General features: G+C 38.6%; 1 long non-coding RNA gene across 2 annotated transcripts; it reads right to left on the bottom strand.

Annotated features, from left to right (window-relative positions):
* Positions 1-14,923: 14,923 nt before the first annotated feature.
* Positions 14,924-16,464, bottom strand: LOC121994110. Of its 2 annotated transcripts, none has more exons than XR_006115586.1 (3): positions 16,343-16,464; positions 16,122-16,257; positions 14,924-15,069 (listed from the first exon to the last, which is right to left on the bottom strand). It is a non-coding gene; the product is annotated as an uncharacterized LOC121994110 (long non-coding RNA). The 2 variants fall into 2 exon arrangements; XR_006115587.1 differs by having other exon boundaries at positions 14,924-15,072.
* Positions 16,465-19,407: the final 2,943 nt, after the last annotated feature.

Genomic DNA, 19,407 nt, shown 5'->3' on the forward strand with positions numbered 1-19,407 from the left:
TATTGGTTATCCAAAATAAAATCCAGGTATTTTTTTTTACAAGTAAACTTAATTATATATAACAATGTTTGAGTTATATTACATTTGCATCGATTTATTCTAATCATAATCTATTGTATTTGACTTTTACAGGATTATATTCGGATATATGTATAAGTGATGTATCATGGTATGTATTTTGGATATTTTGTATTTGTTGTTCACTTGTATACTTTTAGATACTTTTGATTGTGAGAACTTGATACTTAGATTTTATTATAATTTGGAGATTTTCTATTTGTCGTTCAGTTATGTTTATATATTTGTTGTATGTTGTATTTTGGAGATTGTGGATTGATTTATATTGTGATCTTGTTGTTGTATGTTGTGAATATATTGTGTGGATTGTGTTTGTGATACCATCGCCTGTGATGGTTTGTATTTGTATTAAATTTGTATATGGGAAACTAGTAAAACAGGGGCAGGATTTCAAATTTTTTCCAATTTTTTACCGACAGAAACTATAATTCCGTCGGTATATTATCGAAAAGCACAGTGGTATTTTGCGATATATTACCGATGGAATTATAGTTTCCGTCGGTAAACCTCGACGGAATCCGTAATTCCGTCGGCAAACACCGACGGAATACTTGTTTCCGTCGGGGTTTACCGACGGAATCTTTTATTCCGTCGGGGTTTGCCGACGGAATTACGGATTCCGTCGGGGTTTACCGACGGAAACTATAATTCCGTCGGTAAGCTCCGTTTAGCGCCGTTTGATTTTTTACCAACGGGTAAGAAAGTCAGTCGGTAATATACCGACTGAATATATAATTTCGTCGGTACGTACCGACGGATATACTTTTTTGTCGGTAAAGTGAATGCCGACCAAAATACTTCCGATATCATAAATTCCGTCGGTATTCCATCGGTAATGTCATATACCGACGGAATATCGATGGAAAATTCAGTCGGTAATAATGGTATTTTTTGTAGTGACTTAGCTTTTCTCTTTATCTAGCTTATGTACTTGTTCGAATTCAAATTTGATCTCTTTCCATACTTCACAAGCAGCGGCTAGCTCAAGGATCCATTTGGAAGCTTCACGGATAATTTCATTACCTTCACGAGCAAGATCACGTCCCTCAATACGACCTTGTACGCACGCTTCTAAAGCCACCATATTAGCTACTGCACTAGGTGCATTTCCCCAAGGGTGTCATAAAGTTCCTCCTCCAAACTGTAATACAGAATCATCCCTAACCTACTATCATCCAAAACTTCATCAGTACCGTAGGTCAAATTGAACTTTTGCCCCTTTTTAATCTAATCATAATTACTCTATCGAGTAGGTTATTTTTGAAGATGCCAATTAGTTTGGAGCCTCCCCTAAATTATTGATTTTTTAAAGATTTTTATATAATTAAGATTAGTTTTAGTTAAGATTTAATGTTTAATTTGTAATTTAAATTTAAGTTTTTAATTTTGAATTAATTAAATTGGTCAAATTATCCTTCTTTAAAAGAGTGTATTCTTTCAATTTTAATTTTATTAAATTAATTGAATTGCCTTTCTTTAATAGATTATTGTTAATATTTAAGTTTTTATTAGTTTTTAAATTTGAATTGATTAAATTGTTTGTATTATATTTCTTTAAAGGTTTATCTTTTAACTTGTTATTAATTGTTAATTTTGAATTTTCTTTAATATTTAATTTTGAATTCGTTAAATTTGATTTTGAGTTTAATAGAGTGTTTGAATTTATCCTTATATTTTCTTTATCTTTTAAGTTCATATTATTAGTTAATTTATTAGATTAAAATTTTCTTGGTTTTGGATAGAATTTTATAGATTGATATTGTCAAGATTATTAAATAATCTGTTAAGGTATTTATTGATTTCATCTAAATCTATTTCATTAATTTTTTAATTCAATTTTATTTTAATGTTTGAATTAATTATTTCTGAATTAATTAATGTGTCTGAATTAATTTGGTCAATGTTTTGTTTCACCAAGTTACTGTTGATGCCAATTGGAGCAAAGTCTTGATTGACTTGATCAAAATCTAGATAGTCATTCAAATTGATTTTGTTATCATTTGAATTTTTAGGGTTATTAATTATTTTCAGATTTTCTAAATTTTATAAATTAATTAGATTTATTTTATCAGATAATATCCTAGGGCTATTTTTGCATGTATTGTCAAATACATTATTTTCACCTATATTTTCAAAAATATCCAAATTAACATGCATATTTTTTAAACTACTACTAGTAGGGGTATTTTGATAAATATTACTAACCTTGAGCGCAACCCCTAATTCAGTAGGCTTCTCCGTTGGATCTGACTCGAGTCCGGATTCAGTTTTGACTTGATCGTCTAACTCCAACGGCTCCTTGTGAAGCTCGATGAGGCAAGTCCAAAACTCGTGGTCATTCTTGACTTTTCCTATTCTGCAAGTAACTTTGTTAGGTAATAAATCTGAAACTAACTTTATTACCTTTTGGTTTACTTCCGAGTTTTGTGTTGATCTTCTCAGTGTCATGCCACCATCGAAGTCGTTCATGAGGATAAAAGTTTTCATCTACATTCTCCACAGATTGAATTCATGTCTCTTGTACATCTCATATGGAGGTGGTTCGTGAATGCTTCGTCTTTCGACTTGAGCCATTAAGCACTGAAGATAGAAAACTAAAAAGAGGTGCCAAGACTTAGTCTTGGATTAACAGTGTGGGAGAAAAAATATAGTATTTCACTAATTTAAAAAAAATAAATTTTAAATACAAACGATATCTGTTTTTTCTTTTAAAAAGAACCCCCCTTGCTCGATTGGTGGTTGTACTAATTTAGAGCAGTACCTGCTCTAATACCACTTATTGGATCATAGAAGTTTGGGGGGGGGGAGTGAATAGCGATCGAAAATTCGAAGCGAGTATGCAGCGGAAAATAAAAATCACAATGCTAACACAAAACAGTTTTACTTGGTTCGGAGCCTTCGTCGACTCCTACTCCAAGGTCCGCACTCGTCGAGTGCTTTCATTGGACAATTACTAATAGTTCACAAACAGGATTTGTAAAATACGGTACCTAAATAATAATTAAATAATAAGGTTAAATAGACGAATAACTTTAACAGAAATTTTAGGAATTTTGGGAAATTTTTTTAGAATTATTCGGAGCTCGTATGTCGTATGTTAAGGGGATAAAGTATTAGGCTAGGGGAAATCCTGTTTAAGCTATCCTATTTGAACGAGGAAATATTTAATTTCTTTAAATATTTCTTTGATTTTTTTCTTTTCCTTCATTTCTTACCCGAGCCCTAGCCTCTCTTGACGTCGAACCCTCTTATCCCTTCTCTCCTCTCACGAAGCCTTCTCCTCTTCCCCGATCCCTTCGTCTCCCCCAACCCGACGACACCTCGCTTCCTCTTCTCCAGCGGGTACAAAACCCGCCGGCCAAGCTTCTTCTTCTCCTTTGCATCGCCTCGCCCTCTCCCATCTCTCTTTGTGTCGTCTCTGCTCAACCTCGTCGACACTGCCGGCAGAGCACCGCCTCACTTAGCAACCCGTCATCTTCCTCCCAGGGTCGTCACTCCACACGAGCAGATCTTCAGCCAAGGAACGAGAAAGGCCGAGCCCTAGTCGACACTCCACCATCAATCTCTCACCGCTTCCCCGGTCTGTCCCTCTCTGAGAGATCTGTCCCAGGGCACCGACAATCCTGGGCATTGGGTACTATCATCATCGTCACAAGCGTTGGGCCTCCAAGGAGCACTGATCATCTGGGTATCCAAATACCGACTGCCACATTTGAGGTAACGATTACCTCCAATATACAATTTAAGGATAGGAGCTATACTAAGTTTTGACTGTGGATGAATTACATAGAGGGCAGTAGCTTCATCGTTGCTCCGATTAAGGTTTCCAGCAGCAACTTCTCTAGCTGTGATTCAACAGAGAAGGGCTAAATTGGGTGAGTTGTTGAATTGGATTCTTATTTTAGTTTAATCTGAATTAAGCTAGAAAGATTAGGGATAATTGGTCCAAGTGGTTGTTCAAAAACAGTTGAGATTAAATGTTGAATTTAATCTAGGTTTCAAGTTAGATCGGGTTTGTCAAGCTAACCGAGAATAATGAAAGAATTAAGGTTTCTTGGTTTAATAGAAATTTGAATTTAGCTATTGGATAATTATATGCGCGTTGTTACAGGACTTTGATTCGAGACGAGCATCTCGACGTGGGATTTATTTCGGATATGATCTCCATTTTTTAGGCGAGTACCTTTGACTTATCTTTTTGATATTGTCATTTTGATATGCTTAGTAGGTTATAACTAGTAGTAATAGTTATGTTTATATCTGCTTGGTATGTCACTACTTGATATCTGTAGTATGCTCATACTTTTATCTGTTATGCATTTATGATTATGTCCTTCTGTTTCTTGCATTATGTACTTATGTAGTGGCATACAGTGCATTACCGGATACAAGTCTAGCTACTAGTTTATATTTGGCATGTGTACCTTGTTTATTACTTGGCATGTGTACCGTGTTTATTACTTGGCATGTGTACCTTGTTTATTACTTGGCATGTGTACCTAGATCATTGATATTGACTTGGTTTTCCTTTTGGTACTCATTATGAGGAGGTTGGTATTTTCAGGATTACATGCTTAGTGGCATGCACCATTTTGCATGATTGCATGCTGAGCAATTGTCGGCTCTATTATTGTTGAGTGCATCACCAGTTATATGGATCTGTACACACAACCATTCATGGATAGTGGTATATCAGGCAGGGTGTATTGCAGCAGGTTGCTCTGTCAGGGCTCCGCTGGTCCGCTTATGGGTAGTGTGATTGCAACGTGGTAGCGGACAGGGATCCCTCCGCTTGACTATGACACAGGGAGATTAGAGTATTGCGCTCCCCCACTATAATTTGGGGTAGGAGGATAGGTGTACTCCGATAGCATCCTGTCCACTCGGTCACTCAGAAGTAGTGATGGCAGAGTACACAGTTGTCATAGTCCTATCCACTCGGTCTCACCATCGTGTGTGAGATGGCTGTCTGGCGTTAGGGGTGACCATGTCATTTGCATCATATGCATGAATTACATTTATTGCTTATGATTACTGCATTTTGGATGCTGCATTTTTGTGGTTGCATATGATTGACATGCATATAGGAGACATGATGTGTTTAGTTTGACGACCCTTATATTCGGATAGGAGGTCCTAGTGAGTATAACTTCTTTGCTTGTTCAGTTTTCGCATTTCCTGTTATTGATCAGGAGACTGTACTCCATGATTATTACTGTTAGGTATATCTTACTATACATGCCATCTTGATACCCATTGAGTTGTTGAACTCACCCCGTTGCTTTATTTCTATTTCAGGTTAAGGCTGTCAGGAGATTTCAGTCGCTAGTCCCCCATCTCGTGTATATATGATTTTCTACTTTCAGACTTTGTTTCCTTGTTTTGTGATCTACATGCGTCTAATAAGTAGATCTTGTACTCATGGATGTTATATCGAGTTTTTGTCACGCCCCGGAGGAGTCCCTGTCCGAAGAAATTTTGGCAGCATCTCCCCTGTACGGCGGACAATCTGAAGCATTACTACATACAAAATATACCTCAGCCACACTCGGCTGGAATATATATATGCAAAATAGAAATAACATAACCACGCAATTAATATACACAGCCAACCTGGCTGGACATAAATGAATAAAAACAACCACATAGTTAACAACAACCCACATGACTGGAAACATGCACAGCGGAAGACACAAAATAATACGAACGTAAATCAACAACGACACTAATAAAAATGTCTGCAACCACCAGACTAGACTCCAAAAATTCACATCGACTCATTGAAAGACAAAATACACAAAATCAACATACCATCCAAACAATACTAAAACAAAACAAGAAAAACTATCCTCGAGTGTGACGTGGGACTGGCAGCCGACATCTCTCCAAGCATCCATGATTCATCTACCTGTTACCTGGCGAAAGAAAACCATTTTGCGAGGTGGTGAGTATTGGAACTCAGCGGGTAAAGAGAGATAGTGCATGAACGAAAAATACAACTAGAAAGTGAGCCAAGAGTATACAGTCTCATAAAGGAAATAGCAGATACTACAATAAGACCAAAGTAATCACTCATACCTGAAACCATATCCTAGGCTAGGTATAGTAGGACAGAATTGGTACTAATCTGCTACAGTACTACTCATAACTACAAAGACAACAAGCTAGGTATATACAAGCAATAATAGCGTATGTATACGACAGCAGTAAATAAGCAATAACAGCATATATAAACAACAGCAGCCCAAGCAAATATAATAACAACAGCGTATGCACGGATGGTCACTCCCGCCCACCTCTCCGCACCATGACCCCTGTATGGTCGAGAGGCCGGGTCAGTGACAGACTGTACACCACTCCAGCTACCACTCACACAAATGGCCGAGGGGACAGTTGCATAATAGCTAACTAGCTACATCTGCAACGGGGTCCCTGCTTCTCGTACTCCAGCTACCACTCACACGAGTGGCCGAGTGCGGCAGGACAGGACAAGCGGCATCAACTCCAGCTACCACTCTCTCGAGTGGCCGAGGATGCGGCATGCATGCAATGACATGATGCAAATAATGCAACAGTCATCATATATATATATATAGGCAGAAACAGGTATGCTACATGAAGCCAGCATGCTCAACATAATATATAAATAAATAACAGTCAAAGCATACAAACATGGTATCTAGTATCTGCTACTGATCATGGACAACGACAAGAGACTGCATAGATATGGAAACGAGTTTCTCAAAGATCATGTAGAAGTATCAAGCGCAGGAAAATAAGAGTGGAGTCAAGGTAAAATAGTCCTTATCCAAAAATAGTTCATGCACCAGTTCAAGAACTAAAAGAAACAAAGCAAGAAGTACCCGCCTTAAATGTAAATCGAGCTAACCGTCTGCAACAAGTCCAAAGATCACATCCAACTCGAATCCTACAAATACAAGATACGAAGCAAAACTAAGGATCTATAATATACATAACAATCAATCTACCCATCTTCCATTACTCTACTAATTACGTTACTACCTCAAGGAAACATGAATCAAACACAGTATAACCCATTAAATCTGCTCCAAATTTTGAAACCAAATCCCCAGAAATCCCAAAACATACAACTCATTCAACAATTAACATCCCAAGGAAATAAGGATTTTTAATCAGTATCTACTCCCACTGTATGAAAGCTAACCTCAACAATATTTGCTAACATTTCAATCAAAATGGTTTTCCTCACCTGTCTTGCAACCTTAACTAACATATCATCCATTACACATGTCATACCGTAGCTATCCCTTGCTGCCAATCTCCTTTGTAACATTATACCACTAGCTAACATATAACCAAATCACAAATCTGCAACTTAACTTCTAAAAAAACCACCACAACAAAACTCGATCAGACACTAAATTCCTCAATAATTCACAATATAGCAACTAATAGAAGGAAGGATCAAGATAATACAACAAACGAAATTCTTCCCAATTCTACATAATCTTTAGAGCATAATAAAGGCAAATGCATCCCCTAAACAAAACCTACAGAGACAATTGAAATCATGCCAAACTACTCATACTAATGACGGAAACCGAATCCCCAAAACCATCAAAACATGCAAACATACGTAAGAAAAAGTCCACTGAACTCAAGCGAAATCCTCCGAAACCCATTTGTAAATCAAGCGAAAACCTTGTGTAGACACCATGCCAGCACCCCTAATCTTGTTGTTAGCCTACCCATCCATACCTACAAGAGAAGATACTTACCGTATCAATTAGGGCACAACAAGAAGTCTCTGGTGCTCGCGTGAGGATAAGGAGGTCGTGGCTCGACGGAGAAGAGAAGATGCGGCGGCTGTAGCTCGGCGGCTGGTGCCCGACGGAGAAGAGGCTCGACGAAGGAGGTGGCGTCGCGAGAGGCCTGGGACTGGAGAGGATCGCCGGTGGATTTGGGGAGAAAATCGCAAGAGAGGGAGAGATCGCGTGCGGCTCGGGAAGAGGAGGTTCGGTGGTGGGTTTTAGGGAGAAGGGTTCGGCGATTATAGATTTATAGAATTCGAACTTAGGTTTAGGAGAAATCAAACCCTAAGTTTATTTCTCAATCAACTCCCACTTTTGGATATTTCAAACAGACCTTTTCCAAAGCCTATAATTTTATCCCCTCAAAATACACCCTATGGGCTCCGATTAAATCTCCGAAAATCTCTAAAAATTTCTAAAAATTCCAATAAGATTATTCGCCCATTAATCTTTTTTTTTTTTGTTATTATCTGGTTCGGTATTTTACAGTTTTGGTATACTACCCTTGTTTTCCGCTGCAATGGTTTTTCGTTGTGAGTTGTGTTTTCCTCGAGTAGTGGAGTAGGTTGTATAATAAACTACGTGTTGTGATGTGTTGTGTAGTCAGTCGGAAGCTGATTTATTATAAACTGCGTTGATTATTGTTTATATTATTGTATATGTTCTGGCTGTGTTGGCCGAGGATTATGAGAGGCCCTGAGGGCTATGTAGTTAAGTTTCATATTGTCACCCGTACAGGGGAGATGCTGCCGAAATTTCCTCTAGCAGGGACTCCCCCGAGGCGTGGCAGGATTACAATAGTAAGTACAAGAACTATTAAAAAGAAAACATTGATAACAATAAAAAGAACTTGAGCTACAAGTTGTCAGAGAAGCGCCGTCGCGTCACAGGAGCAGAGCGCAATAGAGCAATCGTAGGAAGCAGTTGTTATCTTCAGCTCTGGAGGTATAGGAGTGTTCCGGGTGCTCGGATCCCTTCCAGGCGCCCGAACCATGACATAGGCCTAGCCAATCAGCGCGCTTCATATTGTGACGAGATAAGTTTTTGCCTTTCGGGCGTCCGGACCAGTTTCGGGCGCTCGGACCAACTTAGGCGTCCGGATCCCTTCCCAGCGCTCGAACCAACTCCGAGCACCCGAATCCCTTCCGGGCGCCTAAACCAACTCCGAGCGCTCGGACCACCATTTTCCAGAAAACTCCTTTTTCTGAAAGAAAATTTTAGTCCAAGGCAAAATAAAAGTTATATTACCCTGCAAAATAAAGTGTTAGAACAATTTATAATCAAACAGAGTAGTAATTAGATTTTGTCTCCTCGAGATCGGAATCTAGTCACGATCTCAACTTAGATTTCTGAAACGGATCTAAGTTGGATCACCGCCTATGTTCCCCAACTAGGAACACGTCCTCACCAAGTCACTTCCTTCTAGTGACTTACCTTAACTTACCTGTGAGATGTCTGGTCAACCCGTCGACCCGTCTGGACTTCGTGCCAGCTACCTGGTCGGTTTGTCGACCTAGCTGGACTACGTGCCAACTATCCAATCTGCCCGTTGACTTAGATGGGCTTCGTGCCAGACATTCGGTCAGCCCGTCGACCTGTCTGGGCTTCGTGCTAGCTTTCCGATCGGCCCGTCGACCTAGCTTGGCTTCTCCTGCACACTTAGTCAAAGTGTTAGATTACAACGAAACTAACTTAATCTACTTTGTCATTCATCAAAACTTGAGTTAGACCGTTAGTGCTAACCGCGCAAACAGTATCATGCACCATCTATCATATACCCAGGGAGTAACTTTTACTCACTATCCCTTTGCTTCCTTTTATGTTTCAAGTTAGCATGTAGAAAAAAATAAAGTCACATCGGTCGGAGGTCCTAATTATTGGCCCCATGTCGTCTGAGATGTCTTTGGTTCAGTTTCATTGTTATAGCATTTTGACTTTCTAGTATTCGAAAATTTGCTTTGAAATTTGTTTTAAAAAAATTTTTTGTTTTACTTTTATTGTTGCTTTACTTGATCGGTTATAAATAAAGTATGTTATCGGTTAGATATATGTGTATACAAACATTTTTCTATTTATACATTTTTGTTGGTTTATGTGGGTTTCCTTATGTCTTCCATTGTGATTGTACCCAACCGTGTGGATTGAGGTTATTGTTTATGTACACTTGAGTGGCTATGTATCCATATGTTGTCATAAGAGGGGAGATGTTGTCCGTTTGTCAGACAAGGACTACTTTGAGGCGTGATAGCAACAGCCGTCGTGGGAGGTGTCACAGTCGGCCCGAACTCGACTCCCCCTTCCCCTCTTCCTAGCCGCCCTCCTCGTGTTGTCACGTCGCCGCCCCTCTCCCTCCCCTCTTCATCGACGACACAAACCACCATCAGCTCCTCACGAGGGATTAAATGTGGCCACGACGAGAGCGGATCTCATGCCAAGCAACATTGACGCCGCACCCTAGCTCTTGATCCATTGTCGGTCGATTGCTAGGCACTGCTGGTGTCGGAAAGGGGAAACAATGCATGGAAGTCTAGAGCTGCTCTTCCTCTAGCTTGAGGATCTAATTAGAGCTGTGGCTGCTATTGGAATCCCAAGATTGTTTTGATGTGATCAATCAAGTTAGGTTAGGTCCTATGGTGTTTTAACCTTGTGTCTAAGTGTGCAGGAGCTTATAAACACAAGAAGTTGAGCAAAAGAAGCAGCAAGTGAGAAGGACGGCATAGGAGAGAGCCGACGGGCTCGGTGCGTCCGAGGGACGAGGTGCTATCGAAGAGTACGCGGGCGGATGAGAAGGAAGCGTGCGGCGTTTTCGAGGGATGAGAAGTCATAGCGGAAGGTTGCTCGAGAAGGCCGATATTGGGTTCGGGTGAACCTTATTTCGAGTGGTTGAAATCACCCAAGCGAGCGGAGCCGGAGCGGAAGACCCAGACCGAGGTGAGCTGAACCGGAGCAGAGGGCCCGGACCCAGTCTGGGGCGCCCGGAACCCTTTCGGGCGCTCGGACCTAGATTTTATCCAGAAAGTGGTCAAACGCATTCTATGTGAAAGGAATAAAGTTGTATCCCCTTCCAGGCGCCTAGAACCCTCTATGCGCCCCGACCAAAGCTATAAATAGAGTCTTGGTTCAAAAGCTTTTCAATGAACAAGCAATTAGCATTACAACACTTGTGAGCTCTACTTTTAGTCTAAGCTTCTCATTTCTGTGCTTTCATTGCTACAAGAGGCTTCTCCACCTAAAGGAGATATATAGTGTGATCCATTCCTTGGATTAACAACCTCTCCGGTTGTAACCAAGTCAAATTTGTGAGCCTCGTATTTTTAGTTTATTTCTTTATTTAATTTACGCAAGTGTTCTTTTAAAAGTATGAGAAGGGTATTTGTTTTTATATTGTGTAGGGCTATTCAACTCTCTGATAGACGGCCACTAATGGTCCCAACAAGTGGTATCAGAACAAGGACGCTTCAAGAGGATTAACCGTTGATCGAAGCAAAGACGATGGTCAGACCAAGCATATACCCGCCGAAGTTCGAGGGGGAGTTCGCTAGCTGGAAAAAGAGAATGCAATATTTTTTAAAAACTGATTTCCATTTACTTTTAATAATGGAATTCAGTTTTATAACACCAGAAGGTAAAGAAAAATACCAGTGGACGAAAAAGGAGCAGGCCGACTACGTGGCAAACGACAAAGCAAAGTTCCATCTGCTGAGCGTCCTTCCGCCACAAGAAGTCAACTAGATCAGCAACTATGACTCAACAAAGGAGCTTTGGGAGAAGTTCTTTGAGCTACACGAAGGGACGTCCGAAGCCAAGCTCGCGAGATGGGACTTACTTCGCAACCAGCTGACCAACTTACGACTTAAAGAAAATGAAACAATTGTGCATCTTCACTCGAGGATTAAGGAGCTCATCACCGGACTATCGAATCTCGGAGAATACGTAAGTAACTGAGATTCGCTAAGGTACGCATTAAATGCATTCCCTAGGAATACGAAATGGGCTTCACTAGTAGATACTTTTTATATCTCTAAGAACTTAGAAACTATTACCTTAGAAGAATTATTTTCTACGCTTGAAGTGCATGAATCGAGATGTGCAGGTACGAAGGAGCCGAAGCACAATATCACCCTCAAGGCAATGAGAGACGAACATGAGTCATAATCTTCTCTCGACGACGATGAAATGGTAATGATGGTAAGGTGCTTTAAAAAGTTGTTTAATTCAAGTAAAACTAACTATCCGTAGGGTAGAAAGAAAAGGATAATCAGATGCTACCACTGTAACAATGAAGGGCATGTCAAAGACAACTGCCCTAAGCTAAGGAACAAGGACAAGGACAAAGGAAAGAAGCTTGTCCAAATAAACAAGTTCAAGACACTAAAAGCGACGTGGGATTATACGTCGTCCGAATCAGAAATCGAGGCCTTCTTCGGACTTGTATTAATGGCAAGTCATCAAGACGAGGACTATGATTCATGCTCGTCCAAAATGAGAATCGAGAGCAACGATGAAGGGGGAGCTACGTCGGAAGAAAACAGCAGTTCAGGGGGAGCCACGGATAACGAGATCGATAAGGTAAGTGAGGTACGATCTCTTTCTCCTGATAAATTATTTAAATTTGTTAAACTATTAACTAAAGATTGTTGCAAATTGGAAAAAGAAATTTGAAATTTGAAAGTAATTCTAGCAAAATCTTGTCCATTAGAAGAATTTGACAAAATAAAAGTAGAAAATGAGATTTTGCAAAAAGAAATAAATAACTTAAACAATCATGCATGCTTATCTAATACAAGTTATAGAAAATTTAACAGTCTAAATTGGTACTTTAGATATCACAAGGGACAAATTAGAAATATTTCAAAGAAATATATCCCTAAGAAATATCTAATTAATCCAGTTGGCTAGAACTCATATTGGGTTCTAAAGTCTTGTTTAACTTGAACCTTAATTTAGATTTAGCGCTTTCAGCGAGAAAATTAAACGTTTAATTTCTGTATGAGGCTTTGTTTAGAAGTGGTTGATGATCTAATAACCAAGAAGGTCTAGTGCCTCGCTACAACCTAGAAGCCAAAATATTGAAATAAAATATTTAATTAACTAACTGATAAATCATTAAATTGGGATTAGTTAATGCTTTAAAAAAATTGTAAATGTCTCAAAAATATTTTACAAAAATGTCTAACTTAGATTTGTTTAGAAAATTTTTCAGCTTGAATTTTTTTTTCTCTTTGAAACTTCTTAGAAATATTTTTTGCTTGTAAAAACTTAACAAAATTTCTCAAATTTTTTTTTAAATAGTTAGTCAAAAATATTTTTCTGCTTAAAATTTTTTTACTTAGAAATTTTTACAAAAATTTTCAGTATTATCAAAAATTTTCAAAGTTTTCAAAATTTGATAAAGTTATTTCAAAATTTTCTACCCTTAGATTTTTCTTGGTACCCCATTTTTATGTGATCAAAGGGGGAGAAGGAAAAGTATAAGTCTAGGGGGAGGTAGATTCAAATTTTTATTTTTTGCACTTTATTGCAGAATATATTATTTTAACTTTATGTCGCTTTACCCTAGCTCAACTTGGATTGCTCACATCAAAAAGGGGGAGATTGTTAGAACCCTAAGGTTATTTTGATGTGATCAACCAAGTTAAGTTAGGTCCTGTGGTGTTTTAACTTTGTGAATAAGTGTGCAGGAGCTTAGGAACATAAGAAGTAGAGAAAAAGACGCAGCTAGCGAGAATGACGGCATGGGAGAGAGCAGATGAGCTCGTTGTGTCCGAGGAACGAGGTGCTGTCACTACAACAAAAATGGCTTTTCACAGCACGCAAATTCACTTTTCGCAACGCGCATTGCGCGTTGCACAGTTAAAAGCTGTTGAAAGTCATAAATTATTCGCGGCATGCTTTTGCGCGCTGCGGATAGTATTTTTCACAGCGCGCAACGCACGCCGCAGATACTATTATCCGCGACGTGCTGTGCGCGCTGCGGATAGTATTTTCCGCAGCATGGAAAGCACGCCGCGAATAATAGTATCCGCGGCATGCGTTGCGCGCTGCGAAAAATACTATCGACAGCGCGCAAACGTATGTTGTTAATGGTCTTAACTATATTAAAAAAAATTGACAAAAATAATAAATTAAAATTTTACAACAAATTTAGTACAAATCAAATCCATACAGAATTAATAAAAGTCATAGCTTTTCATTATACCACAAAAACTCAAAACATCTAAAACAATATATGAAATCTCTAACAAACTAGTAATTACATAACAACAATCAACTTACAATCCAAACAAATTAGTATAATATGTATCAATTACACAATACTATAAATTTAGATAATCATGCGACCGTGCTTCCTATTGCATCATCGAGAAACTGTATTTCATCATTTGGTCAAATTAGGTCCACCTGAAATTGAACACATGTACCAACTCACAAGTAAAAAATAGCTTGAACACATGTACAAGGAGGTACAGAAAAAACATTTTAGGCTGTATAAATAGAGATCTTAAGTATAAATTCTTATGAAAAACAAGATCAGTGAAATAAAATACTAAAGGAATCTAAAATGAGTGGACATGCTTACTATTTTCTCTCCAACAGCTTGAGTACTAGGCTCCCCATTTTTTTTTCTTGTGACCTTCAATCCAAACTTGCAATCTTGTAATTTTTGTATCTACCGGACTTGTCTTTTCCTTAAATATAGAAATATATACAAAATCATTACGACACAATTCAAAAGATACATATATCATTATTTATTACTTAAATTATAAAAAATTAAAAATAATTACCATAATGTGAGTCAAACGAGCATAACCTACCTGAATGGAGAAGTCTCAAATCCTGTTAAGGCGCTACCACAACAAATCTATTGATATTTTGAGCTGGAAAATCCAAATTAGATACGTTTCAGCTGTTACCGATAAGAATTAAATCCACGTAATTATTTAACAAAGAACATACAAGAAACTAAGACGGAAAAGTGAAACTGTTCGACCAGAAGGAACAACAATTACATAATATCTTTTTGATCTTGTAGCAGCAAATCCAACTCGGAAAAGCAAGTAGCATGGAAGTTCCATCTCAGATATGCTCGTTGAGAAGAACTACCTTAGCACAAATCATGGAGCTTTCTAGATATGTAGCAAGCCAACAGAGACCAAGCCAACACTCAGACGCCATCACAATGCAAGACCAAACACTACTGTGCGGAAAAGAATTAGTGCTATCAATTCAACAGTACATTAAAGACATGAATCTAGTGGAAGACTTATATATAACATGCTTGCGAATATAAGTAAATACCTCTTCGTTCAAAACACAATTTGAAGATTATCTAGGTCTATGTATGTCATCTTAGGGTCCTCTGCCATTTTAGTATCAAATAGAGGAGTAGCCAGCTTGGGAGGGTTCTAAACAAAGGTGAATCACTCATTAAGACAAAAAGTCTCCAAAACAATCAAACATGCAAGTTAACTTTTTGAATACCAAGAAAGAAAATCACATATAAAAAATTGATTCCTACATCATTATATTTTAAACAAATAAATATCATGTATTATTCACACAAGTTTTACAAAACTTGTAATTACAAAACTTGAAAAAACCTATCATTATATTTTAATAGGTAGAGGTAACTGACAAAGTTTTTCCTTGGTATTATGTCCTTCCATCATGTAATTGCCACAAAGTTAATTTTTTTTATGGATAACAGTATATAAATATGATCATTCTTTGGCCTGTGCCAAACAGATTTGCTATTGTTATAAGAGAGATAGTTCAATAAACTAGATTGCAAATGAATCATAGAGATTGCAGGAACCTAAGTTGAAAGAAATGTTTAATATGTCATCAAGATAATATACATACTAAACCTAGAACTCTATCATAGAACAAAACAAAAAAGATATTAAAAAAAAAGAAAAGAAAATAAAGTATGGAAAACCTAGAACTCTATCATAGAACTCTTATCCTAATTGTTAGAAAAAGAGGTAGAAACATGGGAGAATTAGGATATACACAAACCTAAGAGGAGATGAACTCTTATCCATTAGATTAATTCTAAACTAAATAAATCTACACACAATCAACAACTAATTACAACATGTATCAACTAATGATATATCAATCATACTAACTGATCTAGTAATCCAATTAACCCTAATTCCTACACCTTACCTCAAATCACAGCTACTGTTGATGCTGGAACAAGTAAAGCAGAACCAAGAACACCTACAGTACACAGAACCTCACCTCACAGTCGTGCTTGTTGATCCACAGCACTCAACCTCATTGGAATCAATCGGATCACAACAGGAGGTCAAGCAGGGAGATCACTGATCAATTAACCATCCTTCTAGCCTCTTCCCGGCAGCTCAAGAACACCTCCCTGATACCAACATCTCCAAATCTGTAACCTAATTCGACCGAAAAGAAGAAGAGGATCGGTAACAGAGAAGAAGACCTAAGCTTACCTCAATCGGTTGTCTCCAGAAGGTATCGCCCAATCCGATCCACTTTGAGGAGCCACAGATCGTTATGTGAACAGCTCAAGAAGGAGGAAACGAAGGGTCAATCGGTCGGAAACAACCAAAACCAAGCCCTCCACCGTGCCTTAGCCACCTAGCCATCGTCGCTCACGCGTAAGAACCGGCCGAGGAAGGGATCGCTCCATCGGAAGAGCTTGGATAGCGTCAGCACCTTCAAGAATCCGGCGATGATCCTCAGGCGACGCGAAGAGGCCCAGATCGTCGGAAAGCAATTGCCCTCTGTCGGCGTCGGGTGCGTCGGATCTTCCGCGTGAGAGAAGAGAGAGATCGGACTGAGAAGGAGAAGGGCTTCGGCTGGATCTGAGCTTAAGGGTCGATTCCGGCAGAGAAAAGATCGCCGGAGCTGAAGCCTTGCTCCGTCGACGTCGATCGTCCGCGAGGGAGAACAGAGAAGAGAGGGAAGTCGGGTCGCGAGGGGTTGGGGAAGAAAGGTTCGGCGTTTGGGAAATTGGGAAAGAAAATAAGGAAAAAGGATTATATAAATAAAACATTTCCTCATTTAAATGGATATCCCAAACAGGCTTTATCCGTGTCATCAATTTGTCCCCTTAAAACCCGTCGTACGAGCTCCGAAAAATTTCCAGAAAATTTCTAAAAATTATGAAAAAATTTTATAAGGCTATTTCCCAAATAACCTTATTATTTAAATTTTCCAATATCTTACAGCGTGCCGCGTGAGAAGTTTTTCGACATCGTAGGGAAAAGTGCGGAGGGTGTGACAAGTGCAGACGAGGGTTTGGACTTTTGCTAAGGCTAATTATTAATAGATTAAACTAATTATTAATGGACTAATAATGACATTTATTAGAAATGTCAAAATAAAGGATCTAACATGATATTTTATTTTATTTTTGTATTATTTTTAAATAAATGTCATTATAAGGTATTTATTATGACACTTAGAAATAAGTGTCATTAAGATAATATCACAATAGATCAATTTTCCTGTAGTGGGAGAGGAAGCGGCGATGGCTTCGGCGGCTTTGATCCGGTTTATGTTTTTAACCTTGCATTTTTTTTATTTTAATTATGTTTTTTTACTTATTACATTTTTATTTAATTACTTACTTTAAGTTTTTCTTTACTTATTTTTTTTAACCATGTTTATTATTGATCGGCTTTTGGGGTTGGATATATTTTTTTATTATTTACATATTTTTGTTTAATTTATTTTTTTTAAAGATAACTATCTTTTAAACTATAATTTAAAAAAAAAATTAAAGTTGGTCAAAACATGCTGGGTCAAAACACATTCCTTTTAATCATGGTCGTAAATAATAATTTTTTATTATTATTATTTTTTAAACTAATCGCAGCATGCTGCATGCCGTTAATAATTTTAAAAAATATTCGCAACGTGCTTATTTTTGCATGTCGTTATTGTTATTAAATATTTATAGTATTAACGGCATACTTTTAATGTGCGCTGTTAATATCTAGACGTAATTTTAAGTTTATACTATTAACAGCGCACATCAATATGCACGCCGTTAATAATACTATTAACGACGTGCTTTTAATGTGCGCTGTTAATAGCAAGCTGCGAAAAGCTATTTTTGTTGTAGTGTGTGGAAGAGTACGAAGGGTGGACGGGAAGGAAACGCGCGGTGTTTCCGAGGGACGAGAAGCCGGAGTAGAAGGTTGCTCAAGAAGGTTGATATTGGGTTCGGGTGAGCCTTATTTCGGTTGGTCGAAATCACCCAAGTGAGTGGAGCTGGAGCGGAAGACCCGGATCGAGGAGAGCTGAACCGGAGCAGAAGGCCCGGATCGAAAAAGTCAACATTGTTGACTTTCTTGGTCTGGGCGCCCAGACCCAGTCCGGAGCGCCCGGAACTCTTTCGGGCGCTAAGATATGGATTTTATCCAGAATGCGGTCAAACATGTTCTATGCGAAAGGGATAAAGTTTTATCCCCTTTCAGGCGCCTGGAACCCTCCAAGCGCCCCGACCAAGGCTATAAATACAGTCTTGATCCAGAAGCTTTTCGATGAACAAGCAATTAACATTACAACACTTGTGAGCTCTTCTTTTAGTCTAAGCTTCTCATTCCTGTGCTTTGACTGTTGTAAGAGGCTTCTCTGCCTGAAGGAGATACTTAGTGCAATCCATTCCTTAGATTAACAATCTCCCCGGTTGTAACCAAGTCAAATCCGTAAGCCTCGTCATTTTAGTTTCTTTCTTTATTTAATTTACGCAAGTGTTCTTTTAAAAGTCCGAGAAGGGTATTTGTTTTTATATTGTGCAGGGCTATTCAACCCTTCGATAGTCGGCCACCAACGGTCCCAACAGTTGCTGCCACCCGAGGGCTTGTTGATCGTAGATCCCTAGCATTTTGTCCACCGTCGCACCATCTTCCTTTTCTATAGTTGAATTGCGGTCACCGGTGCCAGATCTCAGCTGTAGCTAGCATTGGAGTTGGCCATCAACAACCACTACACTCCCTCACCCTATTGTGCTCCCTCTCCACTGATCGCAGGGGGTGCTCTACTGCCCTGCTACCATCTTAGAGGTAACTATTTAACCCTAGCATAAGATTTGGGTATTGGATCTTTACGTGGTGCTGATTTAGGGTATCTGTTTGGAGGACAGCGGCTTCGCTTGGTTTCAGCCACAGCTACCGGCAGTGGAGTTCTTCGGTCATGAGTCAACAATGATGCATTCAGATTGGGTAAGATTAGTTCGTTCATTAGTAGATGATTTAATGGATTAAACGATTAGATGACTGTTGAATTGGGTAGAATTGTGATGATGTTGGTTAGAACTTGATTATAGATTAAGGATATGCTTAATATCTATTTGATCATGTTAAGGAATTAAGTATGCTTTGATCATGGAGGATTGTCATTATTTAATTGATTAACTCATAAGTAGAGTTGATGGGAAAGAATTGTGGATTGAGTCAACAAATGGATCAATTAATAAATTGGACGATAGAGTTAGGATTAATAGAATCAGTGATCTGATTGATGATTAGGTTGATCTAATTAGAGT

Source organism: Zingiber officinale, chromosome 6A (genome assembly GCF_018446385.1).
Source record: "Zingiber officinale cultivar Zhangliang chromosome 6A, Zo_v1.1, whole genome shotgun sequence".
NCBI classification, from domain to species: domain Eukaryota; kingdom Viridiplantae; phylum Streptophyta; class Magnoliopsida; order Zingiberales; family Zingiberaceae; genus Zingiber; species Zingiber officinale.